At 40.2% G+C, this 16444-nt stretch overlaps 1 long non-coding RNA gene across 4 annotated transcripts; it reads left to right on the plus strand.

Annotated features, from left to right (window-relative positions):
* The first annotated feature begins 1335 nt into the window (after window positions 1-1335).
* LOC123725386 (uncharacterized) lies at window positions 1336-11719 on the plus strand. Of its 4 annotated transcripts, none has more exons than XR_014379564.1 (8): window positions 1336-3394; window positions 3837-7776; window positions 7865-8097; window positions 8531-8760; window positions 8933-9037; window positions 9156-9315; window positions 9452-9625; window positions 9738-11719. It is a non-coding gene; the product is annotated as an uncharacterized LOC123725386 (long non-coding RNA). The 4 variants fall into 4 exon arrangements; XR_014379565.1 differs by having other exon boundaries at window positions 1340-7585; window positions 7702-7776; XR_014379563.1 differs by having other exon boundaries at window positions 1341-7776.
* Window positions 11720-16444: the final 4725 nt, after the last annotated feature.

The raw sequence follows: 16444 nt of genomic DNA on the forward strand, positions 1-16444 counted from the left end.
TTTTTTTTTTTTAATGGCGGTTTGATCGCGGGGGACGCACTAGTAATGTCTGCAGTTTTCGGTTTGGCTTTTTGTTTCAAGTGTATTAGTCTATAAATACATCTCTTCTTCAAAAATCGTCATCTCTCCCATGTCTTATTCCAGCCCAGCCTCACATTCAATTATCGCATATATGTACAAAATGTATTTCAGCAGATTTTGTGCGTTTTTGTGCGATTTTGTGTGGTTCAATTCGTTCGAAAAGACACGAATTTGTGCTACTTAATTCGTGCGAAAAGACACGAATTTAACCAGTAGACGACACACAAGCCTTTGCAACAACCATAGACGCGATCACCTGTATTTCATATTTATTTATTTTACGTTATGAATATATAGATATTTTGTCTTTTTTTAATCCCTATTAAAACATTGTGGTTGTATGCCTATATGTACTGTTTTCGACTTTTCAGTATAGTATGAATGTAAGCAATGCATGATGGCTAATGGTGTTTTATTCAGTTGTAGTGCCTATTTCTTACAAAAAAACAAACGTGTAAACCATTTTTATTGACCAGAATGTAACTGAAAATACAATGGCAGCCTTATCATTGTCCATCAATACCAAAACATATTTTTTTTCGTATAACATTTGGGGAAACGTAAAATTACCAAAACGTTAACCCGTAATAAGGCTATGGTGGAATTGTACTATGAGCTGACTGATGGTAAATACATGGCTCTGAGTGTAAGCACCTTTTCACTAGAAACGTTCTTGTGTTCAAATTACCGTCAGTGCGAAATTGCTAGAAAGCTTTCGTATTTCCACTTGGCTGCACCTACGGTTATGAGAACGATAAATCAAGTGCAAAACCTGCGTCGACCTGTGATGAGCAGCAAAACACCGGAAAGCTTCACGGCTACCGGAAAGTTACAAGAAGAACAAGAATGGTTACCTCATCCGGCCATGTGACATTTGTTGTTTATCGATTTTTCGCCCACACCAGACGTGTGGACCCTGGACAGATAACAGGTAGGTCGTCAGTTCGTCCCTTGTTGTCAGAAATACAGCATACATACACATTTGTTTTTTTGTTTGTTAAAGTGTTTGGTTTAAAAAACGTGTTAAACCAGTAAGGAAGGTTACGTAACTAAGGTGAATAAAGAAAGTTGCATAGACAACATAGAATGTGTGGATATTTTTGTTGCATTACTTGCGTATATTTGGATATCACTTATTATTTTAGCCACCTATACATTAGGCTATATATTCCCCTTTTTCCTCTTTTCATCTTGAAAGAAATACACATTGCCACTTAATCTGTATTCATCTTGTGACTTCTCCTTGGAAGGACAGAGGGACAATAGGAGGGACGTAAAGGAGTTGATGAAATCCTGCTAAGACAGACAATCAGGTGAGAGGAGGTCCTAACTAGTCTAAAATCTAAATTGATCGAAACCTGTAGACACTGTAGCGTTTAAGAAACGGAGTTGCAGACATGTCATAGAATAACATAAACAACGAAGTGACAGACTAATAGTGCATTGTTGGTAAATGGTGACAGAGTGACTGATCTGTAAGTAATAATAGATATGTATTTGTTATGCAAAGTGATTTGTAGATCAGTCAGTCTGCGTGTGGAGGAGGATGAAGACCTTTAGTGACGTGCAGGACATAGTAAAACACACGCTATCAATGACATGCAGCTTTTCTCATAGACAGGGGAGGTTACTACAGTCGTGGCCAAAAGTTTTGAGAATGACACAAATATTAATTTCCACAAAGTTTGCTGCTTCAGTGTCTTTAGATATTTTTGTCAGATGTTACTATGGAATACTGAAGTATAATTACAAGCATTTCATAAGTGTCAAAGGCTTTTATTGACAATTACATGAAGTTGATGCAAAGAGTCAATATTTGCAGTGTTGACCCTTCTTTTTCAAGACCTCTGCAATCCGCCCTGGCATGCTGTCAATTAACTTCTGGGCCACATCCTGACTGATGGCAGCCCATTCTTGCATAATCAATGCTTGGAGATTGTCAGAATTTGTGGGTTTTTGTTTGTCCACCTGTCTCTTGAGGATTGACCACAAGTTCTCAATGGGATTAAGGTCTTGGGAGTTTCCTGGTCATGGACCCAAAATATCTATGTTTTGTTCCCTGAGCCACTTAGTTATCACTTTTGCCTTATGGCAAGGTGCTTCATCATGCTGGAAAAGGCATTGTTCATCACCAAACTGTTCCTGGTTGGTTGGGAGAAGTTACTCTTGGAGGATGTGTTGGTACCATTCTTTATTCATGGCTGTGTTCTTAGGCAAAATTGTGAGTGAGCCCACTCCCTTGGCTGAGAAGCAACCCCACACATGAATGGTCTCAGGATGCTTTACTGTTGGCATGACACAGGACTGATGGTAGCGCTCACCTTGTCTTCTCCGGACAAGCTTTTTTCCAGATGCCCCAAACAATCGGAAAGGGGATTCATCAGAGAAAATGACTTTACCCCAGTCCTCAGCAGTCCAATCCCTGTACCTTTTACAGAATATCAGTCTGTCCCTGATGTTTTTCCTGGAGAGAAGTGGCTTCTTTGCTGCCCTTCTTGACACCAGGCCATCCTCCAAAAGTCTTTGCCTTACTGTGCGTGCAGATGCACTCACACCTGCCTGCTGCCATTCCTGAGCAAGCTCTGTACTGGTGGTGCCCCGATCCCGCAGCTGAATCAACTTTAGGAGACGGTCCTGGCGCTTGCTGGACTTTCTTGGGCGCCCTGAAGCCTTCTTCACAACAATTGAACCGCTCTCCGTGAAGTTCTTGATGATCCGATAAATGGTTGATTTAGGTGCAGTCTTACTGGCAGCAATATCCTTGCCTGTGAAGCCCTTTTTGTGCAAAGCAATGATGACAGCACGTGTTTCCTTGCAGGTAACCATGTTTGACAGAGGAAGAACAATGATTCCAAGCACCACCCTCCTTTTGAAGCTTCCAGTCTGTTATTCAAACTCAATCAGCATGACAGAGTGATCTCCAGCCTTGTCCTCGTCAACACTCACACCTGTGTTAACGAGAGAATCACTGACATGATGTCAGCTGGTCCTTTTGTGGCAGGGCTGAAATGCAGTGGAAATGTTTTTGGGGGATTCAAAGAGGGACTTTGCAATTAATTGCAATTCATCTGATCACTCTTCATAACATTCTGGAGTATATGCAAGTTGCCATCATACAGACCGAGGCAGCAGACTTTGTGAAAATTAATATTTGTGTCATTCTCAAAACTTTTGGCCACGACTGTATGTGAAGGAATGTGTTAGGATTGGAAGTTTCTTTTGAGATGGTATGCCCTCTGAGGACCCCCAAGACCAACTGGATGAGGCCATTAACGAGGCAAAAAGGCTGGCTGAGGAGCTCAACCCAGAACGGGTAATGTAACAAGTTGTACATTACCGGTAATATAACCCCTATAGCTCCCATACGTGCATAAATATTCCCAACACAACCCCAGCACCACAGCGTTATGATTTATCATTGCTTTTTGTTTGTCAAAGTAGACCCCACATGGCACAAATGTGAATTTAAACGTAGACTCTGTGATATGACCTGAATACGGGCATCAATGGTATTGCCCATTGAGTATTAGGCACAAGGGTGCACTTGTTAGCATCCTTGTGAACTTCTACACGTTAGCTGTGTGAGTGAGCCAGAACGTGGGTCCTACTGCAGGTGCCTTTCCTCAGCTGACAAATCACTTCCCCTTATGTGAAAATAACAGTATTGCTTGTGCTCCATATGTGCACAAGCAAGCCATGCTTGTGGGAGACTTTTATTAGTGGGCCAGCCATGATCATTGAAATGCACTTTTTAGGAAAATAAGAAGAAAAAGACAAAACAAGGGATTAGGTTCAGATGGAGACAAAGGGATGAGAGAGGACAGATTGTTCCTCAAACCAGGAAGGCAACTACATCCACTTCTGTTGGTAAGCTTCCTCCCGTCTAGGTGTTTCATTTTATTGGTCCCTGAGCTGACTTTTTCCTTTCAAACATACTGTATCACAGCATATCAAACGTTTGTCACCGAGGAGGAAGAATCAGGTATTGATGAGCGATTGAATATATTAATCTATACAATTCCTTGTTATTCAGTGGCCTTGTAATTCATTTAGTGTGTTTTTATTCAGTAGTTGAAACAATAACAAAGCACACTCTCCTCCCCTGTTTTGGTTTTTTTATTTTTTTATTTATTTATTTATTTCACCTTTATTTAACCAGGTAGGCAAGTTGAGAACAAGTTCTCATTTACAATTGCGACCTGGCCAAGATAAAGCAAAGCAGTTCGACAACATACAAAAACACAGAGTTACACATGGAGTAAAACAACATACAATCAATGATGCAGTAGAAAAAAATAAGACTATATACAATGTGAGCAAATGAGGTGAGATAAGGGAAGTAAAGGCAAAAAAGGCCATGGTGGCAAAGTAAATAAAGTATTGCAAGTAAAACACTGGAATGGTAGATTTGTAGTTTGAAGAAAGTTCAAAGTTAAAATATAAATAATATGGTGCAAAGGAGCAAAATAAATAAAATAAATAAATACAGTAGGGGAAGAGGTAGTAGTTTGGGCTAAATTATAGATGGGCTATGTACAGGTGCAGTGATCTGGGAGCTGCTCTGATAGCTGGTGCTTAAAGCTAGTGAGGGAGATAAGTGTTTCCAGTTTCAGAGATTTTTGTAGTTCGTTCCAGTCATTGGCAGCAGAGAACTGGAAGGAGAGAGACCAAAGGAGGAGTTGGCTTTAGGGGTGACCAGAGAGATATACCTGCTGGAGCGCGTGCTACAGTTAAAAGCTGAGTGATGGGGTTGGCGAAATGTAACCACTTTCAATTTATTGACAGAGTTATGGATGCAATAACTTACCATCAATGTAATTAAAATAATAGTTTTAACCATGTTTTAGGGCTATACAGTGTTTTTTTTTTACATTTACTTTGTTTGCAAACATTGACTAAAACAAGCTTCTAGTTTGGGTTCTGATGGGTTACGACAGTTGAATTAAACTAATGAGGCATTAATAAGTTATAATCTTCTAGAATCAATGGGTATATATCATTAATATAAATCCAAAAATGGCTTTATCAACTTCTGAAAGCCCCTTTAAGTCTAATCCTTTCCTTTTTTGCAGATCTTATTTTAGACACAAGGACCAGTGGATTGGAATCTGCTCCAGTTTTAAACATTGATGAAGAAATAGTTATGTTTAAATTGTTTTACTTTCAAAATTGGGGTCATCTTGGTGTTACTGAATTATACTGCACTACATCTTTATTTTGACAGTGATGCAACATTTTTAAATGTGGCTCAAGTCTCCAGAATTTCAGATTTGAGATCAAATGTTTGATATGAGGTTACAGTACAGAATGTCACCTTTTATTTCAGGGTATTTTCAGACTTTTCTGATTTACCGTTTCGAAATGAAAACACTTTATGTCTAGTTGCAAGTTTTATTAGTCGTATGTACAGGACACTGATGGTAACACCATCCAACGAAATGCTTACTTGTAGGTAGCTTCTCGACAAAGCAATTCAAAATGCTGGAGTATAGAGACAAATTCAACATTTTAGCATCACTGTCCAAATACTTCTGTAGGGGAGGGCAATAACAACATCCTGGCAGAGCTTTTTCCTGCACATTTCCTTTAATATGAAGCAATCTGCCATTCCACATTATGGAATTAATCTTAGTTGAATTCACTCAAATCCACTATTGGAATGTTTACATAGTGTCTTTCCTTTAGCAACCACTGTCTGTAATTGTGGAAGCTGGAAGCATTTGCCTTTGAGGAGAGTTTACTCTGTCGTCAAAATACACTGAGTGTACAAAATATTCCTAGTATTGAGTTGCACTCCCTTTTGCCCTCAGAACAGCCTCAATTCGTCAGGGCATGGACTCTACAAGGTGTCGAAAGCGTTCCACAGGGATGCTGGCCCATGTTGACTCAAATGCTTCCCACAGTTGTATCAAGTTGGCTGGATGTCCTTTGGGTGGTGGACCATTCTTGATACACACGGGTAAATGTGGATCGTGAAAAACCCAGCAGCGTTGCAGTTCTTGACACAAACCTTTGGACCTGGCACCTACTACCTAGCACCTGGCACCCTTTCAAAGGCACTTAATTATTTTGTCTTGCCCAGTCACCCTCTGAATGGCACACACACACAATCCATGTCTCAATTGTCTCGAGGCTTAAACATCCTCCTTTAATCTGTCTCCTCCTCTTTATCGACACTGAAGTGGATTTAGCAGGTGACATCAATAAGGGATCATAGCTTTCACCTGGTCAGTTTGTCAGGGAAATGTTTTGTACACTCAGTGTGTTTTTGCTGTTTTAAGAACATTCAGAATTTCTATTCGACGATGGGATCAAGTTCTATTGTTTGATATTCCAATTTAGACTTTACTCAATATTTTGGTCTGCCCTGTAATTGAATTTACTGTAGAATCAAAGCTGAGGTTTTTGGCTTGTCACACCATAGATTGTGCAGAGATATATTTGCTGTCACCTACTTACAGCGCTATGTGCGTTTTAATAGATTAATTATATAATATTCTTAATTTAATCCTTTTCCCATTTTTGTGTTTTCAAAAAAAGCAATACTTCATCGAGAAATTAACATCCTCCTAGCTGATTTAGAAGACCCCGAGTGTTCAAATCCTGTTGTGCCTGGTGCATCACACAGTTGGAGTGTGAGGAAGGAACTCTCACAGGATAGGTGGAGGGAGTCCAGGCCTGAGATTGTAGATTCTCTGCTGGCTGCAGAGCATGCTTCTCAGAAGATCTGTCAGTCATGCAATGTGAAAAGGGCTATTCTGCCATGTAGAGACTGTCTGCCGAAACAGCTTTATTGCGAAGACTGCGATGTCTCTACACATGCAAAGTTCCCCTGCACAACAGACAGTCCATGATGGAGGGGTTCTACACACCCCTTCCTCCAACCACCTCCATATCTCTCCACACTGATGGAGGGGTTCTACACGCCCCTTCCTCCAACTACAGCCATATCTCTCCACACTGATGGAGGGGTTCTACACGCCCCTTCCTCCAACCACCTCCATATCTCTCCACACTGATGGAGGGGTTCTACACACCCCTTCCTCCAACTACAGCCATATCTCTCCACACTGATGGAGGGGTTCTACACGCCCCTTCCTCCAACTACAGCCATATCTCTCCACACTGATGGAGGGGTTCTACACGCCCCTTCCTCCAACCACCTCCATATCTCTCCACACTGATGGAGGGGTTCTACACGCCCCTTCCTCCAACTACAGCCATATCTCTCCACACTGATGGAGGGGTTCTACACGCCCCTTCCTCCAACCACCTCCATATCTCTCCACACTGATGGAGGGGTTCTACACGCCCCTTCCTCCAACCACCTCCATATCTCTCCACACTGATGGAGCCCCTTCCTCCAACTACAGCCATATCTCTCCACACTGATGGAGCCCCTTCCTCCAACTACAGCCATATCTCTCCACACTGATGGAGCCCCTTCCTCCAACTACAGCCATATCTCTCCACACTGATGGCAAATATGCACTTCATGAACAGGGTGTGTTTTAATTATTTTGGCGGCTGAATGTATTATATCAAAGTTCAAATGTATTCTTGTTTATTGTTGTATATAAATATTGTCCCTAGATTGTTTCTTACCATTGGACGTACCAGAGGTGATATGTGGTTGCCTGACTAGCACCATCCATGTTGGCCCTGGGAAACGTATCATCCTCGTAGGAATAAATGGTATGTGCAATATCTACAAGAACCAAACAGTGATGTAGCAATGCTATGTAAAACAACATTAATTCAGACTACATTTCTTTCCCTAAAGGTCTCTACAATGTCACAGTGCCAGTGCTGACCTGCACAACCTGTCTCAGCACCTGGACAGCAAACTTGGCAGATCTGATAAAGAATGGGTACTGGCCAGCCACCGTCAACTGTGACAGCATATACCAGGTAGATCTGTTCAGCTCTTTTGAGGAGCTGAAAGTGTCAGCCCCAGAAATGTCCCGTCTGGCGTTTATGCGGATTTTGGAGCAGCGAACTGACTTCTTTGGCAGGGTAACAATAAATTATACTCAGCTTTACCAATGTGTGACTTCAGGTTAACTATGTTACATTTTGTTACAACACTTTGTGTAACATCATTTTATTTCCAGTACTACAACTACGTTAAAACTTCAGGTCTCTTGCTACAGGATGTGTTAGCCTTCTGCACCACTGTCCTGCCATGCCCCTTATCTGTGCCCCTTATCTGTGCCCCTTATCTGTGCCCCTTATCTGTGCCCCTCTTGCATCCAATATGTCCTGCTCTTTACAACATAAGTACTCATCCTACTTTTGCATTGGCTTTCACCTACTTTGCTGTCAACACTATGTACTGGCCCTGCTTTAACTCAAATCCAGTCAGCCATAGTGAATTATAGTATGTTTTGTTTATACTATTGTTGTAAGTTATTTCGTATATTTTCTATATGTATTTTTCCCTTACCAGAACGGAATGATCTGTGGGGACACTTTTCAAAAAAGCTTCTTTGAGTGGACGTACTGCCGCTCTGAAATTGATCAGGTCTGTGATATACAGTACTTTGACTGCCCAGCCTGTTCACCCAGCATGCTTGTCTCCTGGACTGTCACCTTGATGTAGTGGAGAGGCTTGCGTACTCCAGTGACCCTGAGAGCTAACCCCACCGGCAGGTGCAATCAAGCCGGACAGGTGGAAGGGTAGGAGGCAGACAAAACATTCCCTGGTTCTCCAGGTTGGGGCTCACTCACCCCCCACATAACAAATCATTTATTACAGAAACCTTCACAGGCCCTATGTTCCTCCAGGAAGTGAGTGCAACTACTCACCGTTGGAGATGCGTTGTTAATTTATAGATGTATTGTATTTCAGAGGAAACAGCTGAGAACATGGATGGTCCCCAGGTACGACAGAGAACAACTGAACTCCTGTTTCTGAGCATCAAACAAAGGAAACAGAACCTCTACTGTCAGACAGGTTTGTTACATTTCATGAATATTGAATTGCACACACTTCATTTCTCTTTCATTTCAAAGCCTTGCAATTTAACAAATAATTCCATTCTCCTTTTGTTTTGATGACTGATGGATGAAAGAAAAGACACCCTCTGCGCAGAAAGATATTGGAAGAAAAGGCCAAATTGACAGCTGCCATAGAGGAGTACAACACCCTTGTACCAAATTCAGCAATACCATCTGCAGATGAGATCTTTTCTGCAGACCTTCATGCATGGCCTTGGGAGCTGCATGGACAAAGTAAGTAGTATGTTTGTGTGTCACAATAACTATGTTTCTGTTTTGCTATCTGTGTTTGTTCAGTTGCGCAAACACAGACAGCACTGCCAGCACTGCCAAAGTTACAAATCCACATTGCATTCTTATGAATTTACAGCTGACCTACTCACAAAGAAAACAGCCTTTGACCGGGTGATGCTCCTGAGACGGCTGAAGGAGGAGGAGTTAATTGTCCTAAAGGAAGTCAAGCAGCACTGGGAAAGCCTAAAGAGGGAATCGGAGAATGTGCAAGACCTTGCTTCACATGTGGCACCTGACCTAAGCAGGCAAAGTAGGGGAACTTTCATTAATATGTACAATTGATGTTGGCACCCTGTAACTGCTATTGTATTTAAGGAATACTTCATTGTATTTACCCTACACATTACGATTGTTGGTGTTAGGCTGGCAATTGAATCAGTCGGAAGCTGGGAGCAGAGGTCTCTTCTCCATGCTTCAGAGGAGAGTCAGCAGCCTCAGAAGACACCAGGACTCTGTCAAACTGATATACAGCAAAGCTATGGGCCAAGACACCTCCCTCCTAGAAAATAACTTGGGGGTTGTCCCATCCTGAACAGGCCAGTTGCAAGTGACATACTCTTAACGATAATATTAGCAACACCGTATTATTATTAAAATTTGATGGGAAAAAATGAAAGTTATGCAGGCAGGTCTGACATAGTGGGAGAATTGTGAACATGCACGTATATATCTGTGTTGTCACAGCGTTTGGCCACGTCGTCGGTTTGGTCGTTCGGTCAGAGTTTGTTTTGGTTATGTGCGTCGCAATGCCCGTGACGTAATAGACTATGTTTCTGAATTTTCTGATTACATTTTTAAACTATTCATAAATTATGCTTGCGCAATGTTACTTTCATTTGAATGTCGTAAACATTGTCGGATTCTATTAAATAATTGGTGTAACAGATAAATTCTTATGTTACAAAACCCGGAAAAGTTGTGAACTACAAATGTGGCGCCATTTTGTAGTTTATTTTACTAACGCTAACCGGTTTGTTTTTTATCAATATCTTCGCCAATATCATTCTAATTGATGTGTAGAATGATACGTACATTCATTAGGACATACATAACACCGTACTGCATCAGCACATGCCAATTCAATGTCTGAAGTAGTGCACTTTTTGAAATGTGTTTTTCGGCATAACTATTTAAGTTTGACATGTGTGATTCTTTTGATTTAATAAGGACCCCTTACTAAACCTTCACGTCAAATAACGTTTGGATATGTTCATCTATTCTTGATTAAATAAAATCATCAAAGTTTGGGGAAAGGTCAACTGTTGGTGGCGCTACTGAGCACCCCATGGCCACCAGGTATATGGGATTGCATAATTATGTTTAATTCATGCACAAAAAAAACCAACAAAAACATATTTTTGGGGGACTCTATGACGAGAGATGAACTCTTACAAATGTTTCCTAGGGGTGTATAAAGGTTCATGGCAGAAAACAAGTGTATGTATAGAAATGCTTATATAAACATTGTTACATCGATATTGATGCTTCTAGAAGTTCAAAAATAGACACTCAACAGTCTATATGTGGCCTTTCAACCCCTATACCCATTACCCACAAGGCTGCATAACCCCACCTCTATTGCCATGGTCCCCGGCACATCATATTCCTAATAAGCAACAATTATGAAAATTAATTCTCACTGCCTATTAAAAAAAAAAACAGTTGTGAAATTATTTTGCTTTCACCTTCATTAAATATTTTCCGTGGACAGCCAGCCTGGAGACCAAGCAGATAGATAGACCAAGCAGATGCCTCTATGCGCTAAACATGTTGCATGCCAATATGACTCAGGGGTAGGCCTATATCCAACATATTTAATGCAGGTAAAGTAATATATGTAATAGCATTATATATACTGTATATACAATCCATATGTGTGTAAGCTATGCTGATACACATGTAGTCCTATGTATTATAATATACTTTGATATGAATTGTGAAGTTCAAGGTCAGTCGGCCAAAATGCTACATTCTCATCACTTTTGATGATTCTTGTCTCATTACTGAGACATTCACTAAGTACTACAGTTGATCAGCCCAATCCACTGCTCATATCTAATGTATGCACACTGTACTATGTGCCTAGTCCGCTTGTCAAAAGTAGTGCACTTTCCAAGGGAATAGGGTGGCATTTGGAAAGAAAGGATCCAGTTCCTTTATCCATTGAACTAACAGTCTTCCAGTAGAAAGACAGAAGGAAACAAGTGACCTTTAAGTCTCAGATTTGCATTAATTTGTTCCAAACAGAACGTTGTAGCTTTACTATATTGGAAAAGGCCCAGGTAAAATGAAGAACTGTGTATGTTAACCTGTGCGCCTTTTCTAATAGTGCGCCGGCGTTTTCTTTCAGGACCACGGACAGCTACTGTTAGCTAGTGCGGTGGAAATGCAGGGTATGCCGTGGCGAGTTCAGAACCACGGCAGTGGAGACTGGAGAGTGTCACTAACAACAAAAACGAAGACCACAAAATGATTTTTGCCTACTGTAAACATTGGCATTTCAAATCACGATATGAATCTGATTTTCAACCATCTGACCTACGACTGTCTGATTCATATAGCTTGATTTTTTTTTAATGTTTGTTCTTTATTATATCAACTGATTGCTTTTGTATGGGGTGCTTTGGCTGAAAGACCAACACGTTTGATCTGGAGAAAAATAGACTATTAAACTTACAATTATATTTACTAAAGACAGTTAATTTGCATCTACTCCATAAGATAATCAGCTATGTGCATTGTGTTATAGAAATAGGCATAGACTGAAGGTAAAACATGAGAGAGTGAAATGAAATGTATATATTCAATAACATAGTAAAATTAATCAATACAAACTTAAAAGACAAACATACTCAACTTCTGACTACTTTAATACACGTGAATTTATCACAATACCTTTGGTCCCCTAAAATGGGGGGGGGGGGGGCTTATGTACAAAATGTGCTGTAATTTCTAAACGGTTCACCAGATATGGATGAAAATACACTCAAATTAAAGCTGACAGTCTGCACTTTAACCTCAGTCATTGTATAATTTCAAATACAAAGTTCTGGAGTACAGATCCAAAACAACAAAAAATGTGTCACTGTTGCAATACTTTTGTAGCTCACTTTATATGAAGAATATCTAAATGCATATTCTCATGAAACTGTTTGAGATGAAATGGTTGGCATGCTGATGCTCCATGAATGTTTCAATGGTAAATCATGGTGAATTTGGCCAACCATTTATGATTGACAGTGATACATGTGAAGGGAGAGTGAGGAATACATTTGTGCATAAAGTAGGTTAAACTGGAGAAACGCGGTCCTCGGCCTTGATCCAGTCATCGTCCCATTTCTTGCCACTGTAAGACAAGAAAGAAAACATAAGGAATGTCATGTTTTTATGCAGAAATAGAAAATAAATCATTCAATATGTAATCGTGAGCAAGGGTTGCACCTATTCCTTCCAAAGGGTTTTATGATTTTTGGTTAAACCTAATCTCACGTTGGTCAAGTGCCTTCTCCTCTCAAATATAATATTTCAACTACATAAAGTACCTTGAAAAAGTATTCATACCCCTTGGATTTCACCACATTTTATTGTGTTACAACGTTGGATTGAAATTGATTTAATTTAAAAAAAATTGTCAACAAGCAACTCAAAATGGTGTACTCTAATGTCAAAGTGGAAAATTTTTTAGATTTTTTATAAAGGCATGCCTAAATTAGTTCACAAGTTAAATTTGGCTTAACAAATCACATAATATGTTATATGGACTCAATAGGGGTCAACATTATTTTTGAATAACTACCCATACCTCTGTACCCCATACATAGAACAAGGTCCCTCAGTCAGGTATTGAATTTCAAGCAACAAAGACCAGGGAGCTTTTTGAAAGCCTCATAAAGAAGGGCAGTGATTGGTAGATGGGTAACAATAACAAATCAGACATTGAATATATACTTAAGCACGGTTAAGTTAATAATTATGGTGTGGATGATGTATTAAACCACCCAGACACATCAAAGATAGTCGTTCTTCTGAACTGAGCTGCAGGACATGAATGCAACTGCTCAGGGGTGTTACCATGAGGCCACTGGTGATTTTACAGTTACAGGCTGTCATGGTAGAAAACCTGAGGATGGATCAACATCATTGTAGTAACGCCACAATAATGACTTAAACTACAGTGAAAAGAAGAATACAAATATACAGAAGAGAAAAACAATCTAAGCATGCATCTTGTATGCAACAAGGCACTGGAGTTAATACTGAAAAAAAACTGCAAAGGAATATAGTTTTTGGCCTAAATGCAAAGCCTGTTTTCCACCAGACACTGGGAAAGGAATCCACCTTTCAGCAGTACAATAACCTACAACACAATGACAAATCTACACTGGAGTTGCTTACCAAGAAGACAGTGAATGTTCCTGAGTTGCCAAGTTCAAGTTTGGACTTAAATCTGATTGGAAATCTATTGCAATCTATTGCAATCTATTGTCTAGACATGATCCCCAACATATTGACAGAGCTTGAAGAATTATAAAAAGAATTTTGCACAATCCTGGTGTGTTAAGCTCTAAAAGACTTACCCAAGAAGACTCACAGCTGTAATCACTGTCAAAGGCGTTTCCAAGGGGTCTGACTACTTTTGCAAGGCACTGTAACGTCCAATACCAAGGTACAGCCAAAACCATATGTATTTGGAGAGTGAAGCTAAAATGTGAAATTTGGATCTATACTCCAGAATTTAGTATTTTAAATAAAAGGTTTCATTTACTATAACTTTAATACACTTTAATTGAATTTGTCCAAATACTTATGGCTTCTTAAAATTGGGGGGGACTATAGTCATAAAGTGATTTCCTTTCTAAATTGTGAAAGGGTGACCTGTACTCTCCTCATATGAAACATTTGATTTCAAATCCAAAATTCTGGAGTTTAGAGTCAAATTGTACATTTTAGCTTCACTGTCCAAATACATATGGTGTTGAGTGTACAGTATATCATCAATACATATGGTGTTGAGTGTACAGTATATCATCAATACATATGGTGTTGAGTGTTCAGTATATCATCAATACATATGGTGTTGAGTGTTCAGTATATCATCAATACATATGGTGTTGAGTGTACAGTATATCCTCAGTTCATTCTAGGAGATTAGTTGAAGTAAACTTACCATCCAGAGCATGGCTTCCACCTCACTTTCTGCTCCTGACCCTTTATTGTGCAACAAATACAAATGTCTGTTTTATTTTAAAGCTGCACTATGCTGAAATCGCTCCACAATGTCATGGTAGCTAATATCAGCTGTTTGAAGCTGTTGTACAAAACCAAAGTAAAAGGCTCAATAACAACACTTAAGAACGGGAAGCATAGAAATAACGCACACTGTAGAACAGATCTACCGCTTCTTAGATTTGCTTTCAAGTAAAATGATGATCTGTAACTAACATTTCTATGTGAATTTGGTCGGGCTCCCCAAAAAGTTACATACAGTGGGGCAAAAAAGTATTTAGTCAGCCACCAATTGTGCAAGTTCTCCCACTTAAAAAGATGAGAGAGGCCTGGAATTTCCATCATAGGTACACGTCAACTATGACGGACAAAATGAGAAAAAAAATCCAGAAAATCACATTGTAGGATTTTTTTATGAATTTATTTGCAAATTATGGTGGAAAATAAGTATTTGGTCACCAACAAACAAGCAAGATTTCTGGCTCCCACAGACCTGTAACTTCTTCTTTAAGAGGCTCCTCTGTCCTCCACTCGTTACCTGTATTAATGGCACCTGTTTGAACTTGTTATCAGTATAAAAGACACCTGTCCACAACCTCAAACAGTCACACTCCAAACTCCACTATGGCCAAGACCAAAGAGCTGTCAAAGGACACCAGAAACAGAATTGTAGACCTGCACCAGGCTGGGAAGACTGAATCTGCAATAGGTAAGCAGCTTGGTTTGAAGAAATCAACTGTGGGAGCAATTATTAGGAAATGGAAGACATACAAGACCACTGATAATCTCCCTCGATCTGGGGCTCCACGCAAGATCTCACCCCGTGGGGTCAAAATGATCATGAGAACGGTGAGCAAAAATCCCAGAAGCACACGGGGGGACCTAGTGAATGACCTGCAGAGAGCTGGGACCAAAGTAACAAAGCCTACCATCAGTAACACACTACGCCGCCAGGGACTCAAATCCTGCAGTGCCAGACGTGTCCCCCTGCTTAAGCCAGTACATGTCTAGGCCCGTCTGAAGTTTGCTAGAGAGCATTTGGATGATCCAGAAGAGGATTGGGAGAATGTCATATGGTCAGATGAAACCAAAATATAACTTTTTGGTAAAAACTCAACTCGTCGTGTTTGGAGGACAAAGAATGCTGAGTTGCATCCAAAGAACACCATACCTACTGTGAAGCATGGGGGTGGAAACATCATGCTTTGGGGCTGTTTTTCTGCAAAGGGACCAGGACGACTGATCCATGTAAAGGAAAGAATGAATGGGGCCATGTATCGTGAGATTTTGAGTGAAAACCTCATTCCATCAGCAAGGGCATTGAAGATGAAAGGTGGCTGGGTCTTTCAGCATGACAATGATTCCAAACACACCGCTCGGGCAACAAAGGAGTGGCTTCGTAAGAAGCATTTCAAGGTCCTGGAGTGGCCGAGCCAGTCTGCAGATCTCAACCCCATAGAAAATCTTTGGAGGGAGTTGAAAGTCCGTGTTGCCCAGCGACAGCCCCAAAACATCACTGCTCTAGAGGAGATCTGCATGGAGGAATGGGCCAAAATACCAGCAACAGTGTGTGAAAACCTTGTGAAGACTTACAGAAAACGTTTGACCTGTGTCATTGCCAACAAAGGGTATATTACAAAGTATTGAGAAACTTTTGTTATTGACCAAATACTTATTTTCCACCATAATTTGCAAATACAGTCATTAAAAATCCTACAATGTGATTTTCTGGATTTTTTTTCTCATTTTGTCTGTCATAGTTGAAGTGTACATATGATGAAAATTCCAGGCCTCTCTCATCTTTTTAAGTGGGAGAACTTGCACAATTGGTAGCTGACTAAAT

The sequence above is a fragment of the Salmo salar genome, chromosome 12 (genome assembly GCF_965601325.2).
Source record: "Salmo salar chromosome 12, fSalSal1, whole genome shotgun sequence".
Classification (NCBI taxonomy): domain Eukaryota; kingdom Metazoa; phylum Chordata; class Actinopteri; order Salmoniformes; family Salmonidae; genus Salmo; species Salmo salar.